The sequence below is a fragment of the Schistocerca americana genome, chromosome 5 (genome assembly GCF_021461395.2).
Source record: "Schistocerca americana isolate TAMUIC-IGC-003095 chromosome 5, iqSchAmer2.1, whole genome shotgun sequence".
NCBI lineage: Eukaryota > Metazoa > Arthropoda > Insecta > Orthoptera > Acrididae > Schistocerca > Schistocerca americana.
The window spans coordinates 378543204-378569102 of NC_060123.1; the positions used below are offsets into that span (position 1 = coordinate 378543204).

The following is a 25899-nucleotide window of genomic DNA, read 5'->3' on the forward strand; positions in this document are numbered from 1 at the left end:
TTGCTCCGCGTGATACCTACAACGGTTCGCCGCCTCTGTTGTGGAGGTGACACGACTTCTGCACTGGTCGCTGTATCCCTCCTCTTAGCGCTGCTTCCACCAGAAGACCCGGGTCCGTGATCTGAGGCATGGGAGGGATGCAACTTGGGGGTACCCAACACCACTCTGTGCTTTGTCACATCCACCCCATTTTGCAATTTCTAATAACTTTGTAAAGTAGTGATGATCTGAAAAAATGCAGTATGAGACGTAGCGGCCTTGTTACATTCAAAATTAAACATTTTCTTAGCCTCACTGTTGATTGGTACTACCTTATGCGTTTCAATTATTCGTCATTTTCAATGGCCCTATAAAGGCCCTCACATTAAAAACACTGCGTTTATTGAACATAGGGGCGTTCGATAACTACCGCAATACTTTTTTTTAAAGCAGATTTGTTTTATTCACCGTTGCAATACAACAGAGACGTCCAGCTGAGCAACGAGGTGTTTGATTACGATTCTTGGTCCAGCTAGAGCAGTGGCGGATACAGAAAAACTTCCTACCTTTACCTTTACTGTAGTAAAAATAATCAGGTCACATGCAGAGTTTAAGAAAGTTTTAATTAAACTGACTGTACAAATATACAAGAAAATGACGTTTCATGATATAAACAAGTTAAAATTGCGGCTCTTTTCCTTAAACGATGAATTATATGCTCCTATTATTCCCGGCAAATTGGTTAATTACATCGTCAATGGGACAATCAGTTTCAGGGCGAGTGTTCAACAGAGCTAAGCCATTAAGTCGGTCCTCCTTCATTGTCGACCTCAGCCGTGTCTTTGTACGCCGAAATGTTGAGAAATTTCTTTCTGCTCCAGCAATAGATGCAGGTAGACAAGCAAATATTTTGTACAGCATGTGCAAAGTAGGATAGTCAGATCTAGGACAAACAGACCACGCTTGCATAACAGAATCACGACCGTTAAGGGCGTCTATGCTCGTTTGCGTGTGTTGAAGAATCTCTCCCATTAGTCTCTTTTTTAATCGAAAAACAGTATAATATTCGCGACTTTTCTCAAACAAATGACAGACCAAATAACGTAAAGAGAGCACTAGAATCGCCGCGACTTTTCTCGTAGGTATGTGTTAGCCATGGCAACGGCCTTGCCTCAGTGGTTACACCGGTTCGCGTGAGATCACCGAAGTTAAGCACTGTCGGGCGTGGTCGGCACTTGGATGGGTGACCATCCAGGCCGCCATGCGCTGTTGCCATTTTTCGGGGTGCACTCAGCCTCGTGATGCCAATTGAGGAGCTACTCGACCGAATAGTAGCGGATTCGGTCAAGAATACCATCACAACGACCGGGAGAGCGGTGTGCTGACCCCACGTCCCTCCTATCCGCATCCTCCACTAAGGATGACACGGCGATCGGATGGTCCCGGCAGGCCACTCGTGGCCTGACGACGAAGTGCTTTTTTTTATGTGTTAGCCATCTACGTGGCCTCACCGGGGGGAGGGGGGTGGCGCCACTCGAATGTATCAGCCACTGACCAAGACTGAGAGTGTTCGTATGTTTCAGTAATGCAGAAGTCATAGATGTATGTGGCCAGCAGAAAATCGGACAAGTTTGCGCGACCTTGGTACGATGATGACAGAGGCCTCGCCCAACGACTATCTATGCTTTCTTTCACTGCCAGGTCTGCGCAGACATTCTGCAAGCGCCTATCAATATCTGCGATACTCTGGTTTTCTGTCAAAAGAAACTCAATGGCAGATCGCAGCTGGAACGCACCACCACTACTGGCTATATATAGCGTCACTACCTATCAGAACTTCATGAAACTATAGCGGCTGAAGGTGGAGTATTGTATGATGTCCTACGACAAATTCTGCATTTTTTTCTACCGAAATTTGCGATACTCATTGAACGTCACTACACATTACATCTTTATCTATCGGTAAGAATAATTATCACCCCGCAGTGGAGATGCGGTGATATGAAACTTCCTGGCATATTAAATTTGTTTTCCGGACTGGAATTCGAACCCGACTCTCTCGAGTCCCGGACCGACACCCAGTTGTAACCTACCAGGGAGTTTCACGAAATATACTCTTTGCATTTCCGCTGCGACGTATCACTTTGTATAACGAGGCAGGTTCCATCTAACAGCCGAAAAAAGGAACTTGCGTATATCTACCGGGAATTTACACTGAAAAGCCAGCTTATTAACGTCATTATCCACTTTTGAACAAAATACAGCAGTGTGGCACGTATTTGGCAACTTGTTGCATTACTGAATATCCCTCGTGTACCTAGTCATCAGTTATGAGCAGTTGACAAGTGAAAACTCAACTTGTCGTTGCTGCTAACAGATGACTAGATGTGACATAACCGTACTTTCTGTATATGCAGTGTTTTTAATATGAAGACTTTTGTAATCCCTCTCAAAATGGTGTACAGCTGAAACCCATAAGGAAGTTCCACTCAACAAACAATGCGGCTGTGAAAATTTGAAATTTTGAATGAATTACAATAACATCAACTTATACACAATTATTAAAAATTTGAATATAAGTGATGATGTTGTGGTCTTCAGTCCTGAGACTGGTTTGATGCAGCTCTCCAAGCTACTCTATCCTGTGCATGCTTCTTCATCTCCCAGTACCTACTGCAGCCTACATCTTTCTGAATCTGCTTAGTGTATTCATCTCTTGGTCTCCCTTTACGATTTTTACCCTCCGCGCTGCCCTCCAGTACTAAATTGGTGATCCCCTGATGCCTCAGAACATGTCCTACCAACCGATCCCTTCTACCTCCTCATTAGTTATGTGATCTACCCATCTAATCTTCAGCGTTCCTCTGTAGCACCACATTTCGAAAGCTTCTATTATCTTTTTGTCTAAACTATTTATCGTCCATGTTTCACTTCCATACATGGCTACACATAAGTGATGATAGGCTGAAATAAAAATTCCAGTTGCAGTGAAATTGATTTAGGTTAGTATCCTACATCTGGCGCCACCTCTGCCAGCTACAGAGGGATGCGGTCACTGCAATTTTTCAACGTTAAATATATCTGTGACCAAATATGTAAGTAATTATTACATTTAAGTGGAGTCTGTGACTCTTAATTGATAACAGACACTAAATTTTTGACAAGAATAAAAAGAAGCATAATTTCTTTTAAATGTGTGTGCTGCACTTAAGGCAAATTTCAATGACTCTAAAATCTATAAAAAAAGAAAAAGATTTTCGAAAGTTTTAAGAGGCAGAAAATGTAATAAACAATAATGTTGTTGTGAGCGAACGCAAGGAGAATTGGCCACTCTTCGGGGGCAGGTGGAGGCTTTGTCTGTTAGGCTCATCGAGCTCGAGGCGCAGGCGTCGGCTCGTAGTGGCGTTGGGGCAACTGTGGTGAGACCTATGCCTACTTCGGTGGCCTTGGAATCACATGGAACCCCTGATGTCGCTGCGTCTTCCGGCAGTGAGCATCTTACCGGTCAGCCATCACTCCAGGGTGAATGGCAGACAGTGGTGGGCTCGCGCGTGCCTGGCCGAAAGGCGAAGGTGGGATCTGGCCGCGTGGCAGCTGCCTTACCCCTTTCCAACAGGTACGGGGTGCTTCCTAGTGGTGATGACATCGTTTCCGAGCCACCACAGGATGCCTCGCCTGTTGGGCCAGTGGCCGATTCTCCGGCAAGGTCCCGACAGTCACAGAGGGCGGGCCTATTAGTTATAGGGAGCTCCAACGTTAGGCGGGTTATGGAGCCCCTCAGGAAAATAGCGGGTAGGTCGGGGAAGAATGCCAGTGTGCACTCGGTGTGCTTGCCGGGGGGTCTCGTCCGTAATGTGGAGGAGGCCCTTCCGGCAGCTATTGAACGCACTGGGTGTGGCCGGCTGCAGATAGTAGCACATGTCGGAACGAATGACGCCTGCCGCTTGGGTTCTGAGGCCATCCTTGGTTCCTTCCGGCGGCTGGCTGATTTGGTGAAGACAACCAGCATCGCACGCGGAGTGCAAGCTGAGCTTAATATCTGCAGCATAGTGCCCAGAGTCGATCGCGGTCCTCTGGTTTGGAGCCGTGTGGAGGGTCTAAACCAGAGGCTCAGACGACTCTGCGACTATAATGGTTGCAAATTCATCGACCTCAGTTATTGGGTGGAGAACTGTAGGGCCCCCCTAGACAGGTCAGGCGTGCACTACACACCGGAAGCAGCTACTAGGGTAGCAGAGTACGTGTGGCGTGCACACGGGGGTTTTTTAGGTTAGAGGGACCCCCCCCTTGGGCGAAACGATAAAATACCTGACGGCTTACCAGAGAGGACATTATCATCGTTGATAAAGAACGTCCGTCCTCAGAGACCAAAAACAGGAAAAGTTAACGTAATATTGGTAAACTGCAGGAGTATCCAGGGCAAGGTTCCTGAATTAGTATCTCTTATTGAAGGAAATAGTGCGCATATAGTATTAGGAACGGAAAGTTGGTTAAAACCGGAAGTGAACAGTAACGAAATCCTAGACACAGAATGGAATATATACCGCAAGGATAGGATAAACGCCAATGGTGGAGGAGTATTTATAGCAGTAAAGAATTCAATAATATCCAGTGAAGTTATTAGCGAATGCGAATGTGAAATAATCTGGGTTAAGTTAAGTATCAAAGGTGGGTCAGATATGATAGTCGGATGCTTCTATAGACCACCTGCATCAGCAACCATAGTAGTTGAGCGCCTCAGAGAGAACCTGCAGAACGTCGTGAAGAAGTTTCGTGATCATACTATTGTAATAGGGGGAGACTTCAATCTACCAGGTATAGAATGGGATAGTCACACAATCAGAACTGGAGCCAGGGACAGAGACTCTTGTGACATTATCCTGACTGCCTTGTCCGAGAATTACTTCGAGCAGATAGTTAGAGAACCAACTCGTGAAGCTAACGTTTTAGACCTCATAGCAACAAATAGACCGGAACTTTTCGACTCCGTGAATGTAGAAGAGGGTATCAGTGATCATAAGTCAGTGGTTGCATCAATGACTACAAGTGTAATAAGAAATGCCAAGAAAGGAAGGAAAATATATTTGCTTAACAAGAGTGATAGGGCACAAATCGCAGAATATCTGAGTGACCACCATCAAACGTTCATTTCTGAGGAAGAGGATGTGGAACAAAAATGGAAAAAATTCAGAAACATCGTCCAGTACGCCTTAGATAAGTTCGTACCGACTAAGGTCCGAAGCGAGGGGAAAGATCCACCGTGGTATAACAATCATGTACGAAAGGTACTACGGAAACAAAGAAAGCTTCATCATAGGTTTAAGAGTAGTCGAATCATAGCTGATAAGGAAAAGCTGAACGAAGCGAAAAAGAGCGTAAAGAGAGCAATGAGAGAAGCATTCAACGAATTCGAACATAAAACATTGGCAAACAATCTAAACAAGAACCCTAAAAAGTTTTGGTCATATGTAAAATCGGTAAGCGGATCTAAATCCCCTATTCAGTCACTCGTTGACCACGATGGCACCGAAACAGAGGACGACCGAAGAAAGGCAGAAATACTGAATTCAGTGTTCCGAAACTGTTTCACTGCGGAAAATCGTAACACGATCCCTGACTTCAGCCGTCGCACGGACGCCAAAATGGAAAATATTGAAATAAACGATATCGGAATTGAAAAACAACTGCTATCACTTAGTAGCGGAAAAGCATCCGGACCAGACGAGATACCCTTAAGATTCTACAGTGATTATGCTAAAGAACTTGCCCCCTTTCTCTCAGCAATTTATCGTAGATCGCTGGAAGAACGTAAAGTACCTAGCGACTGGAAGAAAGCGCAGGTCGTTCCCATTTTCAAGAAGGGTCATAAATCAGATGCGAATAATTATAGGCCTATTTCGCTTACGTCAATCTGTTGTAGAATAATGGAACATGTTTTGTGTTCTCGTATTATGACGTTCTTAGATAATACAAATCTCCTTCATCATAACCAACATGGATTCCGCAAACAGAGATCATGTGAAACTCAGCTCGCCCTATTTGCCCAAGAAATTCACAGTGCCGTAGACACTGGCGAGCAGATTGATGGCGTATTCCTGGACTTCAGGAAGGCATTTGATACGGTTCCGCACTTACGTTTAGTGAAAAAAATACGAGCTTACGGAATATCGGACCAGGTTTGTGGTTGGATTCAGGATTTCCTAGAAGAAAGAACACAACATGTCATTCTTAACGGTTCAAAATCTGCAGATGTAGAGGTAATTTCGGGAGTACCGCAGGGAAGCGTGATAGGACCTTTATTGTTTACAATATACATAAATGACTTAGTTGACAACATCGGTAGCTCCGTGAGGCTATTTGCAGATGACACGGTTGTCTACAAGAAAGTAGCAACATCAGAAGACTCGTACGTACTCCAGGAGGACCTGCAGAGGATTAATGCATGGTGCGACAGCTGGCAGCTTTCCCTAATCGTAGATAAATGTAATATAATGCGCATACATAGGGGCAGAAATCCATTCCAGTACGATTATGCCATAGGTGGTAAATCATTGGAAGCGGTAACGACCGTAAAATACTTAGGAGTTACTATCCGGAGCGATCTGAAGTGGAATGATCACATAAAACAAATAGTGGGAAAAGCAGGCGCCAGGTTGAGATTCATAGGAAGAATTCTAAGAAAATGTGACTCATCGACGAAAGAAGTAGCTTACAAAACGCTTGTTCGTCCGATTCTTGAGTATTGCTCATCAGTATGGGACCCTTACCAGGTTGGATTAATAGAAGAGATAGACATGATCCAGCGAAAAGCAGCGCGATTCGTCATGGGGACATTTAGTCAGCGCGAGAGCGTTACGGAGATGCTGAACAAGCTCCAGTGGCGGACACTTCAAGAAAGGCGTTACGCAATACGGAGAGGTTTATTATCGAAATTACGAGAGAGCACATTCCGGGAAGAGATGGGCAACATATTACTACCGCCCACATATATCTCGCGTAATGATCACAACGAAAAGATCCGAGAAATTAGAGCAAATACGGAGACTTACAAGCAGTCGTTCTTCCCACGCACAATTCGTGAATGGAACAGGGAAGGGGGGATCAGATAGTGGTACAATAAGTACCCTCCGCCACACACCGTAAGGTGGCTCGCGGAGTATAGATGTAGATGTAGATGTAATTATTTACTTAACAGTTATATGCTATAGTAACGAAACAAATGAATAAATTGTAAACATTCGATTTATAACTAACTACAAAACATTTATTCCATCAGGTTAGCATTAGATTCATACCAACAGCGTCATTTTATGTGTCCAATTAATGTGTCCAACAAAGCTACTATTAATGACTTTGGTAAATGAAAATAGAATATAAAATCAATTTTAAACAAAAAAGTATGTGTAAGTTCTTTATTCTATGACGAGACAAATTTGCCCTTCAAGATTACAGTTATTCATCTTTACCAGGTCGTAGTAAGCAGTTATAGGTGCAACTGTTTAGTTTTCCACACCAAACAAGTCAATTTTGCAGGAAAAGCTCTGGTTACAAGAACGAGGAAAGTCTTCAGAGGAGAACAAATTGTAACAGCAAAGTACTTCACAGACGGCATGATACACCAAGGGATATTTTAATAATTTCGTAAGCAATGAAGATGCTCGAGAGCATAAACATAATGGTATTTAAGTAGATGTCTTTCAAGAAGACTAGTTTTTCACTTCAAAAGTCACTATGAATTTATGACTCATTCTCCCAAACTGTAACGGATCTGCTACTGAACAACGGAGGGATAATGACAATGTATTCATGCTGGGTTATGAGGGCACCCTATTGTTTACTCATGTCCAGATAAACGTGCTAAAACGACTACGTAGTCCACAGAATATTGTCAAATTTCAGCCATAGTGCCCAAAAACAGTCTCATGCACAACAGACCATATAGAACGAAAAACGTCATACTAAGAAGTACCAGAAGAACAGATATTGGCCCGGTATATATCACGATACCTTGTATCAATACTTATATCTGCCATGATGTTTAGCTCGCTATGTTAGAAGTGAAGTGTGGAAAGACATCAGACCCATATCGCTGTAGTGGGGTGGTTGGTTGGTTGGTTGGTTGTTTGGGGGAAGAGACCAAACAGCGAGGTCATCGGTCTCATCGGATTAGGGAAGGACAGGGAAGGAAGTCGGTCGTGCCCTTTCAGAGGAACCATCCCAGCATTTGCCCGGAGCGATTTAGGGAAATCACGGAAAACCTAAATCAGGATGGCCGGACGCGGGATTGAACCGTCGTCCTCCCGAATGCGAGTCCAGTGTGCTAACCACTGCGCCACCTCGCTCGGTGTAGTGGGGTGTAAGCTGTGGATGTTCACAGATAGAACAGGTGAAATGTTAGGATGGGACTTGTAATTTCAAAAATCTATAGTATTTAATAGTGAATTTATTCATAAAGTGAAGCTGGTACATAAATTTATTGCTTACAGTATTTCGGGGCTGACCATCACTAATCCTCATCAGTAAAATGATGGGGAAATACATATTTTTCACACAGTGATTTGAGTTGAAAAGGTGTACAATAATGACATCACTACCGTAGAATAATAAGATGTGGAAAACTACATCAAAACAAAAAAATTAATGACATAAAAAGATGTATTACTGATACAGAGAAATGTTGTAAAAATGTGTTACCGAAGAATCAGAGTAAAAATTGTTCCCACAGACAATAGCATACAGTATCTTCTCATTATTCCCAATTCCTTTTCTACAGCTGGCTTTGTTCATCGACTGTCAAGTTTTCTACTTAAGATACGGTGTTTTACTGATGCTCGAATTTATTGAAAAATGTTCTGAAGCAACAGTTCCTTATCAACGCCTGGGCCGTCTCCTATCAAACTTACCAACGTCTCCACTGGGCAAAGAGGAAAAAGAATTTCGCTCTACAAGACAAACGAATGTGTCAGTTACTTAAGTGTAAAAGGAGACGATGATGTTGCCTTAAACTATGTTTATACGTTTCTTCCATCACATCCTGAAAAGTTGTATTCTTCTGCTTTACTCGCTTTTATTTTCTTCACTGCTAGTTGAGGTGAAATAATTAGACATATTTGACAGATAATGACTACAACAGACGTATCTGTAGATGTCTCTGGCACATACAGCGTCTTTCAGAGAAGCTGTCTTTCTCGGTAACAAAACAGCAGAAATATTTATTGAAGTATGTCAACTTAAAAACCATACTGTTGAAGTATGAACTAACTTTATTTAGTTATTGTTGCGAGTGTTACAACGAGCTAAATGTTTTTGAATATAACATTATATTTTCTGTCATGTAGTTGGTGTATTTGAAACGTATACACATCAGTTTAAATCGAATTCTTGTCAATTTAGTTAGGGAATTATAAACTTTCAAAGCTTTGGGTGCTATTACAACAAGCTGTATACACTGTAGCAATCTGTGGTTAAATGGGTTTTCTGGTAGCAGAATGTTCATTCAGGTAGCGTGTTCAAACGTGTACCGGTTTTCCTGAATACTCAATTGGTGGGCCTTCTAAACGACTTACGGACGAGATGTAAAGTTGCTGGTGTCAACGCTCCTCAATGTGCTGTTCGAAGTTATGTTCGGTTACATCGTGCGAAAGCATATGGAAAAGTAATGCCTCAGAATTTTTAATGTGAAACCTCTTAAAGCGTTTTAAATAAAAGATACGTTATTAACATTCTACATATTTATTTTTCATGTATTCATATTTATTTCTCAACACAGTCACGCTGCCGAGCAACACATTTCTCCCAACGAGAGAACAGTTGGTTGACACCGTCATTGTAGAATGTTTGACATTGGTGGCGCAGGCAAAACCTCACCTCTACTTGCACCGTTTCGGCACTATCGAAATGAGGTCCTCGAAGAAGTTCTGGAAAAAGATGAAAGTCGGATGGGAACAAATAGTTACTGTACGGTGGATGACAGGAAACAATGAGCCCAAGTCATTGGATTGTTGCACATCTTGCAGTGCTTGTGCGTAATCTGAGATGTGCGTCATGATGGAGGAGGCCAAACTATTTGAATTCGTGCTTTCAGATTTCCATAGAATGCATCTATACACTCCCGTATAAAAGACATATCGGGATGTACGAACTAACGGGATACTGACGTGGAATAAACATGGCATACTCATCCCCGAGTATGTTGAAATGTTACTGATGTTCACCGAATGCCGACAGTTACAATGATGCAGCCATGATTAATATCGTGAAATACCCAAGTCGAAGGGCTCCATCAGAGTAGAAAGTAACATAATTTTATGTAATGTGGATATAAAACACAGCAGGAAAAATGCGTGATAAAATCTGTAGGTGTTTGGGGGTACACAGGTTGCAAAATTTATATTGTTTCTAACTCTGACAACAACAATGGGTCTAATCCAGCTGCGCTTCGACTCTAATTGATCTTTGATGACGCATACGATTGGCTGGTGAGTGGCAGTTCGTCCGCCGTTCGGCAGTTGTCGCCAGGATGTGGTCAGTGGATGAGAGATTTGCAGAAACTGCTGGCAAGGATGCTGGCAAGTGGTGGTGTACCGGTTTCTTAGCATCCATGGCCGATGTTTCCGAGGGTGAGAGTTCTGTAGAACGTGCTGGCCCTCGATATTGATGTATATGGTGAGCAACATGAGGTCTTGCGCTATCTTGCTGAAAGATAACATCACGGCGTCCTCAAAGATACGGTGCAGCCACGTTTTAACACGTCAGCAATGTAACAGTTGGTGTTCGAATTGTTTTACATCTTTGCCTTTCAGCTACTGTTATTGGATCGCAGACACTTATTTTCTCGGATAGCCATCTTTCAAATGGCTCTGAGCACCATAGGACTTAACTTCTGAGGTCATCAGTCCCGTAGAACTCAGAACTACTTAAACCTAACTAACCTAAGGACATCACACACATCCATGCTTGAGGCAGGATTCGAACCTGCGACCGTACCGCTCGCGCGGTTCCAGACTGTAGCGCCTAGAACCACTCGGCCACCACGGCCTGCCGATAGCCATCTTTCTGATGTTTTAATGGAAAATGGAGATGTTCTAATGTGCTAGGTTCTTTGGCTCTCAACAAGATTTTTAGTGAAACCCCTATTTTTAATGTGGAGGATGAAGTTCTTGCGAAATATGTTTCTTTCCCAAAACTTGCTCCAGCCTTCCATGGGTCAACTCACATCAGAAACATTCTAACAGGTTATTCCGTTCTCATTTTCCATTTTGTTGGTATAATACGGTTTAGTATTTATAAGATATGAAATTGAAGGGCCGGCCGGTGTGGCCGAGCGGTTCCAGTTGCTTCAGTCTGGAACGGCCGCAGGTACCAATCCTGCCTCGGGCATGGAAGTGTGTGATGTCCTTAGGTTAGTTAGGTTTAAGTAGTTCTAAGTTCTAGGAGACTGATGACCTCAGCTGTTATGTCCCAAAGTGCTCAGAGCCATTTGAAACATTTTTGAAATTGAAGGGCAGCTACTCACAGAAGTCCAGTGTGGGCTGTAATTATCGTATGGCAGCAAAACGTGGTAGAAATGCGGAACTCATTTACTTTGAAAAAAATTCGTTCGAATTTTGATCACCAGGTGCAACTCTGAAGCTGTGAATGCAACAAAGACGTACAGAAATATTTCCGTACATACTGGAATAGGAGCGGGACGTGGGCAGAGTAGGTCAAACAGTTGATAAGGTCATAATGTGGATATTATTAACCGCCGGTTACACAATTTGTTCAACGACCGGAGACGTCGACGAGATGCTGCACAATGCTAGATTTTCACCTAGTGGCCTAATCTGGAATTAATTTTTACAACGCAAATCGGTTCCACCTTAACTGATTTGAATATACCGCTGCTCTAGTATATTTACAACTCAAAAAAATGATTGAAATGGCTCTGAGCACTATGGGACTTAACTTCTGAGGTCATCAGTCCCCTAGAACTTAAAACTACTTAAACCTAACTAACCTAAGGACACCACACACATCCATGCCCGAGGCAGGATTCGAACCTGCGACCGTAGCGGTCACGCGGTTCCAGACTCGAGCGCCTAGAACAGCACGGCCACTCCGGCCGGCCTGTACAACTCATCCTGGACCTCTGTGAATAGCTGCGCTTTACTTCTAGAGAGCTGGTATCTTTGAGCTAATGAAAGAATGCTTCTAAAGCTTTTTTTGCAGTGTGACGAAACCAAAAATGTCTCGTCCACAAATCCATATCATCAAGGTTTCTTATTTGCTTTTTCTACAGTTCACTGTTCGAAATTTTCCCCATGAAAATTAGCAATTCCTGAACGCGTAGTGTATTTCGTTGTCGTAGATAGCCTGCAGAATTAGCTTCGTCGTAATACAACAACAGTATCAAGCTTCGTCATTCGATTATCTGACCCTTCCTCGTGTCGCGTTTGTATCGGAAAACCGGTGGACACAGGAAATCCTTGCCGGCCATCGCGAGACTTTTAGCCAATCTCTTTTATTGTGAGGAGCGTCGGCGAGCAGCCGGGAGATGAGAGTGGGCGAGCCGGGCTCGGCGGAACTGCGGCGGCATACGCCGGTAGGGGCGCCCTGGGGGCCACTGGCGCCGCCCATTCCACGGCGTCGCGCCGCGCCGCGCCGCGCCGCGTCTCCCCGGGCCGCCAGACGGCTGCTGGCTGCTGGCTGTTGGGCTGGTCAATTCGTTCCGCGGCGCCGCAGCCGTGCCCTGCGACGGCCAGCCATTGTGCTCCGCTCTGCTGACAAATGACGCCAAACAGGCCCGGTGCCCTTCTGCTTGGCAGCTGCCTCGCCTCGGCCGGCGACGATTTTCGCACACTGCTGGGCTGTAGGAGGCGACTGCACTTTGCAGAGTGTGTGTCAGTCAGATCTTGATAAGAGTACAGTGTTGCTCAAAACTGACAAATCGTTTTCAGTGTTAAGAAATGTACACTACTGGCCATTAAAATTGCTACACCACGAAGATGACGTGCTACGGGCTTGAAATTTAACCGACAGGAAGAAGATGCTGTGATAAGCAAATGATTAGCTTTTCAGAGCATTCACACAAGGTTGGCGCCGGTGGCGACACCTACAACGTGCTGACATGAGGAAATCTTCCAACCGATTTCTTATACACAAACAGCAATTGACCGGCGTTGCCTGGTGAAACCTTACTGTGATGCCTCGTGTAATGTTCAAAAATGGTTGAAATGGCTCTGAGCACTATGGGACTTAACTGCTGTGGTCATCAGTACCCTAGAATTTAGAACTGCTTGAACCTAACTAACCTAAGGACATTACACACATCCACGCCCGAGGCAGGATTCGAACCTGCGACCGTAGTGGTCAAGCGGTTCCAGACTGGAGCGCCTAGAACCGCACGGCCCCTCCGGCCGGCTCGTGTAAGGAGGAGAAATGCGTACCATCACGTTTACGACTTTGATAAAGGTCGAATTGTAGCCTATCGCGATTCCGGTTTATCGTATCCCGGCATTGCTATTCGCGTTGGTCGAGATCCAATGACTGTTAGCGGAATGTGGAATCGGTGGGTTCAGGAGGATAATACGGAACGCCGTGCTGGATCACAAGCAGTCGATATGACAGGCATCTTATCCGCATGGCTGTAACGGATCGTGCAGCCATGTCTCGATCCCTGAGTCAACAGATGGGGACGTTTGCAAGACAACAACCATCTGCACGAACAGTTCGACGACGTTTGCAGCAGCATGGACTATCAGCTCGGAGACCATGGCTGTGGTTACCCTTGACGCTGCATCACAGACAGGAGCGCCTGCGATGGTGTACCTAACGGCGAGCCTGGGTGCACGAATGGCAAAACGTCATTTTTTCGGATGAATTCAGGTTCTGTTTACAGCATCATGATGGTCGCATCCGTGTTTGGCGACATCGCGGTGAACGCACATTGGAAGCGTGTCTTCGTCATCGCCATACTGGCGTATCACCCGGCGTGATGGTATCGGGTGCCATTGGTTATACGTCTCGGTTACCTCTTGTTCGCACTGATGGCACTTTGAACAGTGCACGCTACATTTCAGATGTGTTACGACCTGTGGCTCTACCCTTCATTCGATCCCTGCTACACCTTAAATTTCAGCAGGATAATGCACGACCGCATCTTGCAGGTCCTGTACGGGCCTTTCTGGATTCATTAAATGTTCGACTGCTGCCCTGGCCAGCACTTTCTCCAGATCAATGGTAGCCGAGCAACTGGCTCATCACAATACGTCATTCACTTCAATTGATGAACTGTGTTATCGTGTTGAAGCTGTATGGGCAGCTGTACCTGCACACGCCATCCAAGCTCTGTTTGACTCAATGCCCAGGCTTATCAAGGCCGTTATTACGGCCAGAGGTGGTCGTTCTGGGTACTGATTTCTCAGGATCTATGCAGCCAAACTGCGTGATAATGTATTCACATGTCAATTCTAGTATAATATATTTGTCCAATGAATACCCGTTTATCATATGCATTTCTTCTTGGTGTAGCAATTTTAATGGTCAGTAGTGTACATTCTAAAAACGAAGGACTGTAATACCAGTTAGTCACATCTGGAATTGCCAAACTTATCCCAATAGGAGGTGGCGCACGAAAATCCCACTCCGAGTCCTAGACTGCTCGTTGTCGCTAACCAGTAAACTGTCATCTATTGCTTCGAAGCTGCTGCCACTATGTTTTTGTATTGTCAGTACGAAAACTTCACTACTTGGTTACGATGTTTGAGTAAAGGTCTCTGTTGGATTCCTTTCATGTTTGATTTCTTAAATCTGTTGTCATTTATGGAATAAATTCCTCTTCTAAATTTACTGTGGCGTTTCTGACTATCTGGGAGGAGACTGAGTAGTGGAACGTGTTACTTTTACACGTAAACAAGAACGATCTGTCACACTACTACACTTTAAAACACAGTTTATATGTAATTCATGTCACACAGTCTCATACGGAACCTACATCCGCTTTCTGTTATATACTGTATATGATAAGATACTGTCATCCCCCTTCCCTTCTGTGTGAGAGGATGAATGATCAAATGTGTTTGTAGTTGCATGCTTGAGGGTAGCAGACAAGGCTGTCTGCTAGAGAACAGTAGGACCAACGTCGGAACAGGTAGCTACGCTTTCTTAAAGCAGAGAGGTTTCTATCCTTAGTATGGTTCTGTCCGTCCGTTGTCATGTTGGTATAGGAAGCTGCCCCTCTGGCCACTTCCGCTTGTCTTTGTGAGCCACCCTCAGGAAACACGCTCGGCAGTAGGCAGTTGCAGTCTGGCGGTGGCGAGCGTCTGAAGTGGTAAGATCTCCGGCTAAGCGCGTGTCTGCTAAGTCCATAGGACAATGGATTTGTTAAGTTCAGCCTAACTGAAAATTTAATCATCTTTATTTCGGTTTTAGCTCTAAAATATCTAAGGTTATCTTAAATTGCAGCGTAGTGTAATTCTCGTGTGAAGTTCAGATTATTTTGGGGTAGTTGCTTTGTCATTACTTTGCGAGTAAAGTGGAACCACGTGTTGATCAGTAACTCTAACTAAGTTCATCAATCTTAAATGTGAATGCTTGTGTGATTATAACGTCTCGTCTTGACAATATTTTACAATATAACAACTTTTCTTTATGCTTTTCTTTGTGTTCAACCCACGTGGAGTGTACTTTGCGAGACCAGTACCACGTGCTTATATAACTGTTTGACCCATCAGGTTAATAGTAAGACGTTAGTAACCAGTTCAAGGTTTTGCTTTTGTCAATTGCTTTTCGATCTAATGTATTTTAATTATCAAAATTATTGTGGAGTTGTACGCTTTGTGTAAACCAAGTTGACCACGTGGAGCATGTGGTGTAATCATCAAAGTAGCCCTCAGCTATTCTTTTTGCGAAGACTTCACAAAGAGTTAATATGAATTTAGTATACCAGTGTGTGGTAATTATATGACGGACAGGATTGTGGTATGAACGTAATTTCTTTGGGTAAAAACTGAATCTGTTGGTTGTGGTTAATTTCTTCTTGCTTATGTTTCAATGTTCTTCGTGAGTTATTTTATGAATGCAGTGTCGTATGCAGTCTCCCAATCTTGGCTCCATATTTTATGTGTTCCGTAAGATTACAATCTCACATTTTTCAATCGTAAATAAGGCACCAGCTCAGTTATAACTCACGTATAATATGCTGAAATTTCAATGACCAATCTTAAAAATAAATTTCCAAATATAAACTGATTTCTTTCTTGTTATTTAAATTCTCCTTTTTATATATATATTACCGGTTGTGGTATGACTATTAAAAGATTATCATTAATGTTAGTCTGTTTGGGAATTTGGTAAACTTAGACTAGATACCTGATGAAACAGCTGCCCAGTAATCCACGGTTAACGTCCCCAGACAGATCACGGCTTTTAACCCACTTTCATTGTCAATTAGCACCGATCTCAGCATACCAAATTAAAGTAACAACATTACACATGGCGACCCTGTTCTGTGATTCCGCTAGACTCTGGAATCTCTGAAACGTTAGATTGCGAGCGAGTTATAATCTTAATTTTTTTCCCTACAGCGCTCAAACAACTTCTGCGTTGTTTTCGAGCAGACTTTCAAAAGATTCACGGCGTTGTTGATCGGCGTTGCCTTGTTTGTCTTGTTGTGTTTTTTATATTTGTGTGTTTTATATGTCTGTGTTTTTTTATTCTCGCTTGTAAATTCCACTGTTTCGATCTAAGATAAAATTTTGTTTTGCGTGTGAAAAAGTGCGTACTAGGTTGGGTATCTTTCGTGTGACTATCGTAATTTTTGTGAGACACATTTATTTTGATTATTGTGTCGCATACCGGTTATAAATTGCACTAATGCAGACACGTAACCAAACTAAAAGTAAGCGGTCCGACAACCTAAGCAACATGGACCAAGGGGATAATTTAATTTCGAATGTTAACGCGTCGGGCGGTTCCGAAAATGCAATGGGGAATACTTCAGACGAAATGCAAGACAGGACGAACGGGCTCACATCAGAGACACAAATTAATTTGCCTCCAACTAACCAAATTGATTTGGCAGAACTCATGAAAGCCTTATTGCAACAAAATAAAGAATCATTTGAAAAATCGTTCCGAGAACAAAAAGAATCATCAGAAAAATCGTTCCGAGAACAAAAAGAATCATCCGAAAAATCGATCCGCGAGCTAGGCGAACAAATGACGCATAAATCTGAAAAATCGATCCGAGAGCTAGGCGAACAAATAGACGAAAAACTAATCCAGCAGACAAATAAAGTCGACAAGTCGATGCAGAGAGTGTCCGATGATATCTCACAAAGAATAAACAATCTGGCAAGTGAGATAAAAAGTGATATTATGAAAGAATTAGGCCGTACATTTGAACAAATCGATGATCGTCTGCAAGCTTTAGAACAGAGCAAGCGGAGGGGCGATACCGAATCTAAAGAAAGCGAAGAACGGCTACTTAGGAATTTCCAAGAGCTGAGGGAAGAATGCCAAAGGGAACACCAGCAGGTACTCTCGAGGGTCCAAGAGGCGGAAACGCATTGTCCCACGTCCGTTAGCAACACAATAGCGGACAACAGTTTAGCGATCCACGCGTTGGAACAGCAAATAGAACAATTGAAGCAGACTGGGGCGGAGGACAAGAGACAAATTGATGATAAGATTGCGGCATTAGCGGACACTGTAGCCACGATGAAGCTGACGGAAAGCGAGAACAATACTACACCGGTAGCGGCCGCAGAGACCGAAGAAGTGCGTTCGCTTCTGAGATTTCAGAAGGGACAATTCGAAGTGAACAGGCAACACAAGGCTGTAACAGGCGAATTACAAGAACGCGTGGCGCATCTGGAAAACCGCATGGCGTGTGATTCCGTACTCGTCAATAGCATTAAAAATAGCCGTACAAACAGTGCAGAGAGGGACTCCGGCCACGAGGGAGATTTTGACGACAGGGAAGAATGTAATTTGAGGGGCAGACATGAGAATAATAGAAACATTCAAGGGCCTCGCCAGGAGGAAATGCGGGGATTTGATTTCAAACATTTCCTTACGGTGAGAAAGTTTGAGATATTCCGAAATTCGCAAAAAGGAATACATCCACGAGCATGGCTCGAGCAATTTGAGTTCTGTCTTCCTCCCGACTGGGCAAGTTCACATAAGATAGAATATATGTGTGGCTATTTGGAAGGCGAACCGGCGATTCGCATGAGGTCGGCAGCGCGTCACTGCAACTCCACTCGGGAGTTTCGACAAGCCTTTCTCTCCGCCTATTGGTCGGAAGCGGCACAAGATAGGGTCAAACATGGCATAATTATGCTGCCAAATTTGAACCAGTCTGGTTTCGGAAGCCCTGCACGACTATTCGACCACATGCTGCAGGCAAATCAATTTTTATACGATCCATACGGGCCTGCGGAACTAATTAGGATATGCATCACCAAATTGCCGATGCACTTGCGGCACGTCATTCTTGCGGGACGATGCAAAGAGGACGTGGAAACGTTTAAGACGCTTCTCCAAGAGTTGGAATACAATACAGCAGAATGCCCGCCTAATCAGGCACAAAGTTATTACGGGGCACAGCAGCGCAATCGCAGTCGTGGCCGTAGTACTATTGAACGGCGTGACTGGTCGTCGCGACGCGAACGGAACAATAATCGGGACAGGCCGTATAGAAACTGGGGTAACAGTCGCGAACACAGGTGGAACAACGGAAATGATAGAGGACGTGGACAAGATCGTGAACGCAATAGTTATACAGGAGACTGCCCGACTAATCAGGCACAAAGTTATTACGGGGCACAGCAGCGCGACCGCAGTCGTGGCCGTATTACTAATCAACGGCGTGACTGGTCGTCGCGACGCGAACGGAACAATAATCGGGACCGGCCGTATAGAAACTGGGGTAACAGTCGCGAACACAGGTGGAACAACGGAAATGATCGAGGACGTGGACAAGATCGTGAACGCTACAGGTACGGCAACCAGAATCGATACTACGACGAATACGGTGGGAATAGGACTGTAGGCGGAGCACCTCATGATGTCGAAATTCGGCCGGCTAACCCTAGACATAATCCAGCAAATGGAAATGAACAAAACCGGCAATGACAAACGATCAGCGCAGAAGGCGCCCAATCGGAACAAATGAGCGACATGTCAAATGAGTAGAAAGGACAGTGAGGAGTAGAGAGGACGGGGAAGAGCAACAATTGATTAGTTTAAATTTGTGACGTATGCATTTTGAATAATATGTTGGTCAAAAAAATAATGATAAAGATGTATCTATGTGATTGATTGAAGTGATGTTTTTAAATTTTTTTTCTTTCCTTGTGCAATTAGGATTTAGGTTGGTTCAAATGTGAACATAAAAGGTTTCTTTGTGAACGAGTGAAATGCTGTTTATGTTTTTTTTTGTGTAAATTGAAAAGAGTCGCTCCTGAGAGAAGCAAGATCGTTGCTGAATTAGTGCATAAACTCAGGGGAATATCCGATCTGTGGGTATTATGGGTCTGGCAAACCCAGGTCCCCAGCTGTTAGTAGCCTTGTTTCCGATTTCCTGCTTTCAGTGCTACTATCTATCTATTACTATTCTATATCTGTCAGTATAAATGAGGATCTCTTACTATAGTATGCGTGCTGTATGAATATTTTAAGACAGGAGAACTCTGAGAAAGGAATGAGTAAATCTGGAATCTTGAAAACAGGATGCGATAATACGATTGTTTAACCATTGGCTTCCCAATATGCGATGATATGTTAATATTGATGATATATGTCTTTGTTGTTCTTTATAGCTGAGTACGTAAAGTGCTGTCTGTGGATTTCGTAAGTATATTGATTCCCTTCAAGGTGAAAGAAGAATTGTGGTTTGTGTAATTTACGTGGCTCTGAAATATTATTGTGGTAGTCAAATACGAGCAGCTTTTCAGCAAATGGAGAATGGAACGGAAATATGGATCCTTTTTGTAGTCTTGATTGATGTTGAGCCAAAGCCTAAAAAATTATTCTGCGTTAATACTTGTCCTAGAAAAGCGACGTTTATGTGTTTTGCTGATGCTGTGAGCATTACAGCTTACTGTTTTCGCTGGTGCGGGATGCACTGCAGCCTATATGATGTGTACTGAGGAAATTTCCCTCTTGAAGGTAGAGGATGATTAAATAATTTTGATTATGGGAACGAAGGAAAGCTTGGTTTAAGGTAATAAGGATGAAGCAAAACATTTGTCATTTAAACTGCAGGAGGATTCGGATCTTTTGTGTCTCTTGTAAGTTCAATATGTTAAGATGATACTGTTTTACAGAATAGAGGTGACCACAATTGTGCCATTCATGAGAAATGAATCCAGAATAACCACCACAGGCGAAATGACTGATTTGGAAGCGACAGGTAACTTAAAGAAGGAACGAAATCGCAGCAAAATGGGTAAGAAAATGTAGTATAACCTGTATAGTGCAGACATTTTTACCGTTCTCAGAGCCATCTGTGTGATTAATTCTTGTGATAACGTAATTTTAGATGAAATTTTCTTACTGTTTTATGTGTGAATATATGAGTATGATAAATGTATAATTGCGAGTCTCTTTTCAGGTGTGCGAACTGGTATAAATGTTTTGGTGTGTAAATAACCATTGTTCTTTTTACTGTGTATGTTTAAGGAAAGTTTCTCCATATTTATCATGTGACAAGACGTATGCCACGAGCGTCAAGAAGAGGACGAATTAGAACAATGTTGTAGTGGTATATACATGGTGTTGAAATAGCATTGAAGTAGCTTATTGGCTTAACTAGTAGTGGATAGAAGTAGAATATTGAGTAATGCATGTTTATGGGTAGTTAGTTTGTAGAATAGACAACAGGTGTGCATGTATGTGTGTGTAAATAACATGTGAACCCTATGCTGTCCTGACCTATACTTGCACAAGGCATAATCCTATTCATTTTAGTGAATTAATAAGTAGCATTGGATTTATTAAAACGTAAGTGAACCACATTAGTGATGTGGATTTAAATATTATATTGTCAGTTCATTTAATTTTTTATTTTTTTTTACATTGTAAAGTCATTTCACTTTTATTTTTTTACATTGTCAAGTCATTTAAATTTTATTTTATATTGTCGATTCATCTAATTATTTTTATAAAAAAAAAAAAAATTAAGTCTCACTTTGTTCTTAAAAATTGTGAAAGACAATACTAAGTGGTAATATGTATGATATTGTGTAATCACATAAGGATGATGAACAATTTCTGTGAATGCAGTTGAGAACGTGAAAGCGAACCGGCAAAACTCTTAAGAGACAGCGGGAGCAGCCGGACTAGTGTAAACTGGCGGGTTTCCCAGCAGGACACGCTGTCAGCTAGGCCACTTCGGGAGCGCGGCCGGCGACAAAAGAACGCGGCAAACACTTTCCCTTGTACCTGGAGCTAATGGGCGGCCGCCCCGGGCGACCCTTCCTCGAGGCGATGACCTGAGATGGGCGAGCGGTCCACCGCGCGGAAATCCATCTGCTGGCAACGCACCACACGCACGCGACCGTGACGAGACGGCCGCGGAGAAGCAACACAAGGGGCGTGGAGCCTTTTGACACATCTGTCCAGAGAAACTGGCAGACTTCAACGACGCCTATCAACATCTCCTGACGGATGCCCACTGTCAAGCGACCGTAAATCATGGTTCGATGTTCTCTGGTCGCTAAGGGTGGCACAAAAGAAGAGCCATTAAGTGTCATCCTTGCCCAGGAATATCAACCTGGCGTGTCAATCGAGGATACCGCACGAATTTGACAACACAAACATGGAACCAAATCGAGATGTACGTGACACAGACCACCAAGAGAAACTTCATGAGAGGGCAGAGACGGCGGGATTGCACGCAACAGATGGACAAAAAATCCCTACTGACAGCTGCGGCGACGCACCCCCTTCCCCTCCCCTTATATTGTGCCTCGGAACAGTGGAACTAGTGAGTGTATCAGTGAACAGTGATTATACGGTTCTTAGTTCAATGCATATACGTGTGTTTCTGTCACAGAAACTTTGACTCGTGTGTTGCAGGGATTCGATTTATTGGTGTTTATTAGACTGATTCTTGTATTTTGCAGGTGTTCTATTTATTAATTTTTTTTAGACTTTGACTCTCGTATTTTGCAGGTGATCTATTTATTGTTTATTTTAGACTTTGACTCTTGTATTTTGCAGGTGTTTTATTTATTGGTGTTTTTTATTAGATATTGACTATTGTACTGTTTTATTGATCAATGTTTGCTCTTGTGTGATGTATTAGATTTGTGTTATTTTGTTTCGTAAATTCATTCATGTGGCATTGCTTCGTTTATCAGTCAGATTGCTATTCATTCTCATTGGACTGTGATCGATTAGCCTTTGCATGGGGCATATTTATAGTGAGGAACCCCTTAAGGGTAACAATCACATAATTAATTGTATTTTCAGTATAATGACACAGTGCTCATTGTTTGCTAACTAACTGAAATATAGTAGAGTGATTAAATTAATGCCACATAGTTATGTTAATTCTACAAATTATTAGTTTTATAAGATGTAGAATTTTTTTTTGCGATAACCACTTTGTAAAACATGTTTTTTTCTCTTATCTTTTTTTTTGCTTTTGCGGATTGTGCATTGTCATGTTATGCTTTATAATACCGATGTTATTTGATGTTTTTTTTTAATTGCTGTGGCACCTTTGCTATTTTCATAAATTTTGCTTGTTAATAAACAGTCATAAATTTGCCTGTGATCAGTTGGCTCTTGCAATGAGCAAATACTGGTGAACTCCATAAGGGTAACAACCAGAAATTGTTTTCATATTAATGACACAGGAACCATTGTTTTTACTTGCTGACCGAATTAGGTCTACACTATCTTTTAAATAGGTGTCACAGATTGTGTTCTTTTTTTTCTGTTTGAAATTAGTAGATTTTAAAGATTTGTTGAAATTATTGTTTTAGCAAGTAGCTGGTGACCTTTTGCCTTTTCTTTACACTTTTGGTTTAAGTAGGGTGTGAGAAGCCTGCTTGGGAATGTCCTAGCATGGCCAGAAAATTCCCTGCACAGTCTTTTCCCGGAGCGTTGGGGCTATTAAAGGTCTCTGTTGGATTCCTTTCATGTTTGATTTCTTAAATCTGTTGTCATTTATGGAATAAATTCCTCTTCTAAATTTACTGTGGCGTTTCTGACTATCTGGGAGGAGACTGAGTAGTGGAACGTGTTACTTTTACACGTAAACAAGAACGATCTGTCACACTACTACACTTTAAAACACAGTTTATATGTAATTCATGTCACACAGTCTCATACGGAACCTACATCCGCTTTCTGTTATATACTGTATATGATAAGATACTGTCATCCCCCTTCCCTTCTGTGTGAGAGGATGAATGATCAAATGTGTTTGTAGTTGCATGCTTGAGGGTAGCAGACAAGGCTGTCTGCTAGAGAACAGTAGGACCAACGTCGGAACAGGTAGCTACGCTTTCTTAAAGCAGAGAGGTTTCTATCCTTAGTATGGTTCTGTCCGTCCGTTGTCATGTTGGTATAGGAAGCTGCCCCTCTGGCCACTTCCGCTTGTCTTTGTGAGCCACCCTCAGGAAACACGCTCGGCAGTAGGCAGTTGCAGTCTGGCGGTGGCGAGCGTCTGAAGTGGTAAGATCTCCGGCTAAGCGCGTGTCTGCTAAGTCCATAGGACAATGGATTTGTTAAGTTCAGCCTAACTGAAAATTTAATCATCTTTATTTCGGTTTTAGCTCTAAAATATCTAAGGTTATCTTAAATTGCAGCGTAGTGTAATTCTCGTGTGAAGTTCAGATTATTTTGGGGTAGTTGCTTTGTCATTACTTTGCGAGTAAAGTGGAACCACGTGTTGATCAGTAACTCTAACTAAGTTCATCAATCTTAAATGTGAATGCTTGTGTGATTATAACGTCTCGTCTTGACAATATTTTACAATATAACAACTTTTCTTTATGCTTTTCTTTGTGTTCAACCCACGTGGAGTGTACTTTGCGAGACCAGTACCACGTGCTTATATAACTGTTTGACCCATCAGGTTAATAGTAAGACGTTAGTAACCAGTTCAAGGTTTTGCTTTTGTCAATTGCTTTTCGATCTAATGTATTTTAATTATCAAAATTATTGTGGAGTTGTACGCTTTGTGTAAACCAAGTTGACCACGTGGAGCATGTGGTGTAATCATCAAAGTAGCCCTCAGCTATTCTTTTTGCGAAGACTTCACAAAGAGTTAATATGAATTTAGTATACCAGTGTGTGGTAATTATATGACGGACAGGATTGTGGTATGAACGTAATTTCTTTGGGTAAAAACTGAATCTGTTGGTTGTGGTTAATTTCTTCTTGCTTATGTTTCAATGTTCTTCGTGAGTTATTTTATGAATGCAGTGTCGTATGCAGTCTCCCAATCTTGGCTCCATATTTTATGTGTTCCGTAAGATTACAATCTCACATTTTTCAATCGTAAATAAGGCACCAGCTCAGTTATAACTCACGTATAATATGCTGAAATTTCAATGACCAATCTTAAAAATAAATTTCCAAATATAAACTGATTTCTTTCTTGTTATTTAAATTCTCCTTTTTATATATATATTACCGGTTGTGGTATGACTATTAAAAGATTATCATTAATGTTAGTCTGTTTGGGAATTTGGTAAACTTAGACTAGATACCTGATGAAACAGCTGCCCAGTAATCCACGGTTAACGTCCCCAGACAGATCACGGCTTTTAACCCACTTTCATTGTCAATTAGCACCGATCTCAGCATACCAAATTAAAGTAACAACATTACAATATCTCAGTGTGATTTTGGGTAAAATAATTCTCGATATTGATCAGCGTCATAGTAAACCACTAAAACAGGTAAACTGCCTACGTTTCGATCACTTTTTGCGGCCCCCTCCAATGGAAATGAGCGTTTGGCGTCATTGGCCGGGAAGCCCCGTTACGGGACAGGTCCGGCAGCCTTAATACAGGTCGTATTACATTCGACGCCACACTGGGCGTCCTGCGTGCCGGATGGGGATGAAATGATGGTGAAAAAACACAAAACCCAGTCCCTGAGCGAAGAAAATCCCCGGCCCAGCCGGGAACTGAACCCGGGCCCGTAGGACGGCAATCCGTCAGCCTGACAACTCAGCTATCGGGCGGACTCCTTTTCAATGAAGCCCTCTGAAGGGGACCGCAACAAGTCGGTCGAGACGCCGGCAATTCAGCTGCCTTAGTAATTTACAATGACGCAGCACAGTACCTAAAATTATTTTATCCAAAACGACAGCGGCCGTCGAAGCCTACGAAGTTACCTCAGCGAGATGCATCCCCTTCAAGAGGCGTACATGTCTACCGGTACATTTAAGAAAACTCGGAAGATTTAAAAAAAAAAAGAGTTTCCTTGCGTTTCAATACCAGCAAAGACCACTCTACAGGATTTGGTCACCAAGTGGCGTACTACAGGGGCCAGTTTCACACGGAAAGAGGAATCGAGCCCTGTCCGTTCAAAGACGCGCTGTAACCGCAGATATTCGAGCACGAATGACCCAGAGTCCCAAGAATTCGAGACGTAAATTGTCTCGACAAGTGAACGTTTCGTTAGGTCTCGTCAACGTATTTTACACCATATAGGGATGAATCCCTACAGCATGGCGTGTGTCCAAGAACTGAAGGAGGAAGATAAAGCAAAACTGCTGTACGTGCCTATGTCAAAAAAAATGGTTCAGATGGCTCTGAGCGCTATGGGACTTAACATCTGAGGCCATCAGTTACCTAGAACATAGAACTACTTAAACCTAACTAACCTAAGGGCATTACACACATGCATGCCCGAGGCAGGATACGTGTCTATGTCAAATAGTCGCGGTAGGAATGTTCGATTTGCTGA

The 25899-nt window shown here is 42.8% G+C and overlaps 1 protein-coding gene and 1 pseudogene across 3 annotated transcripts in view; one reads left to right on the plus strand and one right to left on the minus strand.

The window, feature by feature from the left end:
- LOC124616008 (hemicentin-2-like) overlaps positions 1 to 25899 on the minus strand; it is a 1911634-nt gene that overhangs the window by 967907 nt on the left and 917828 nt on the right. The gene's annotated exons all lie outside the window — the stretch shown is intronic.
- Positions 1137 to 1254, plus strand: LOC124617291 (annotated as a pseudogene).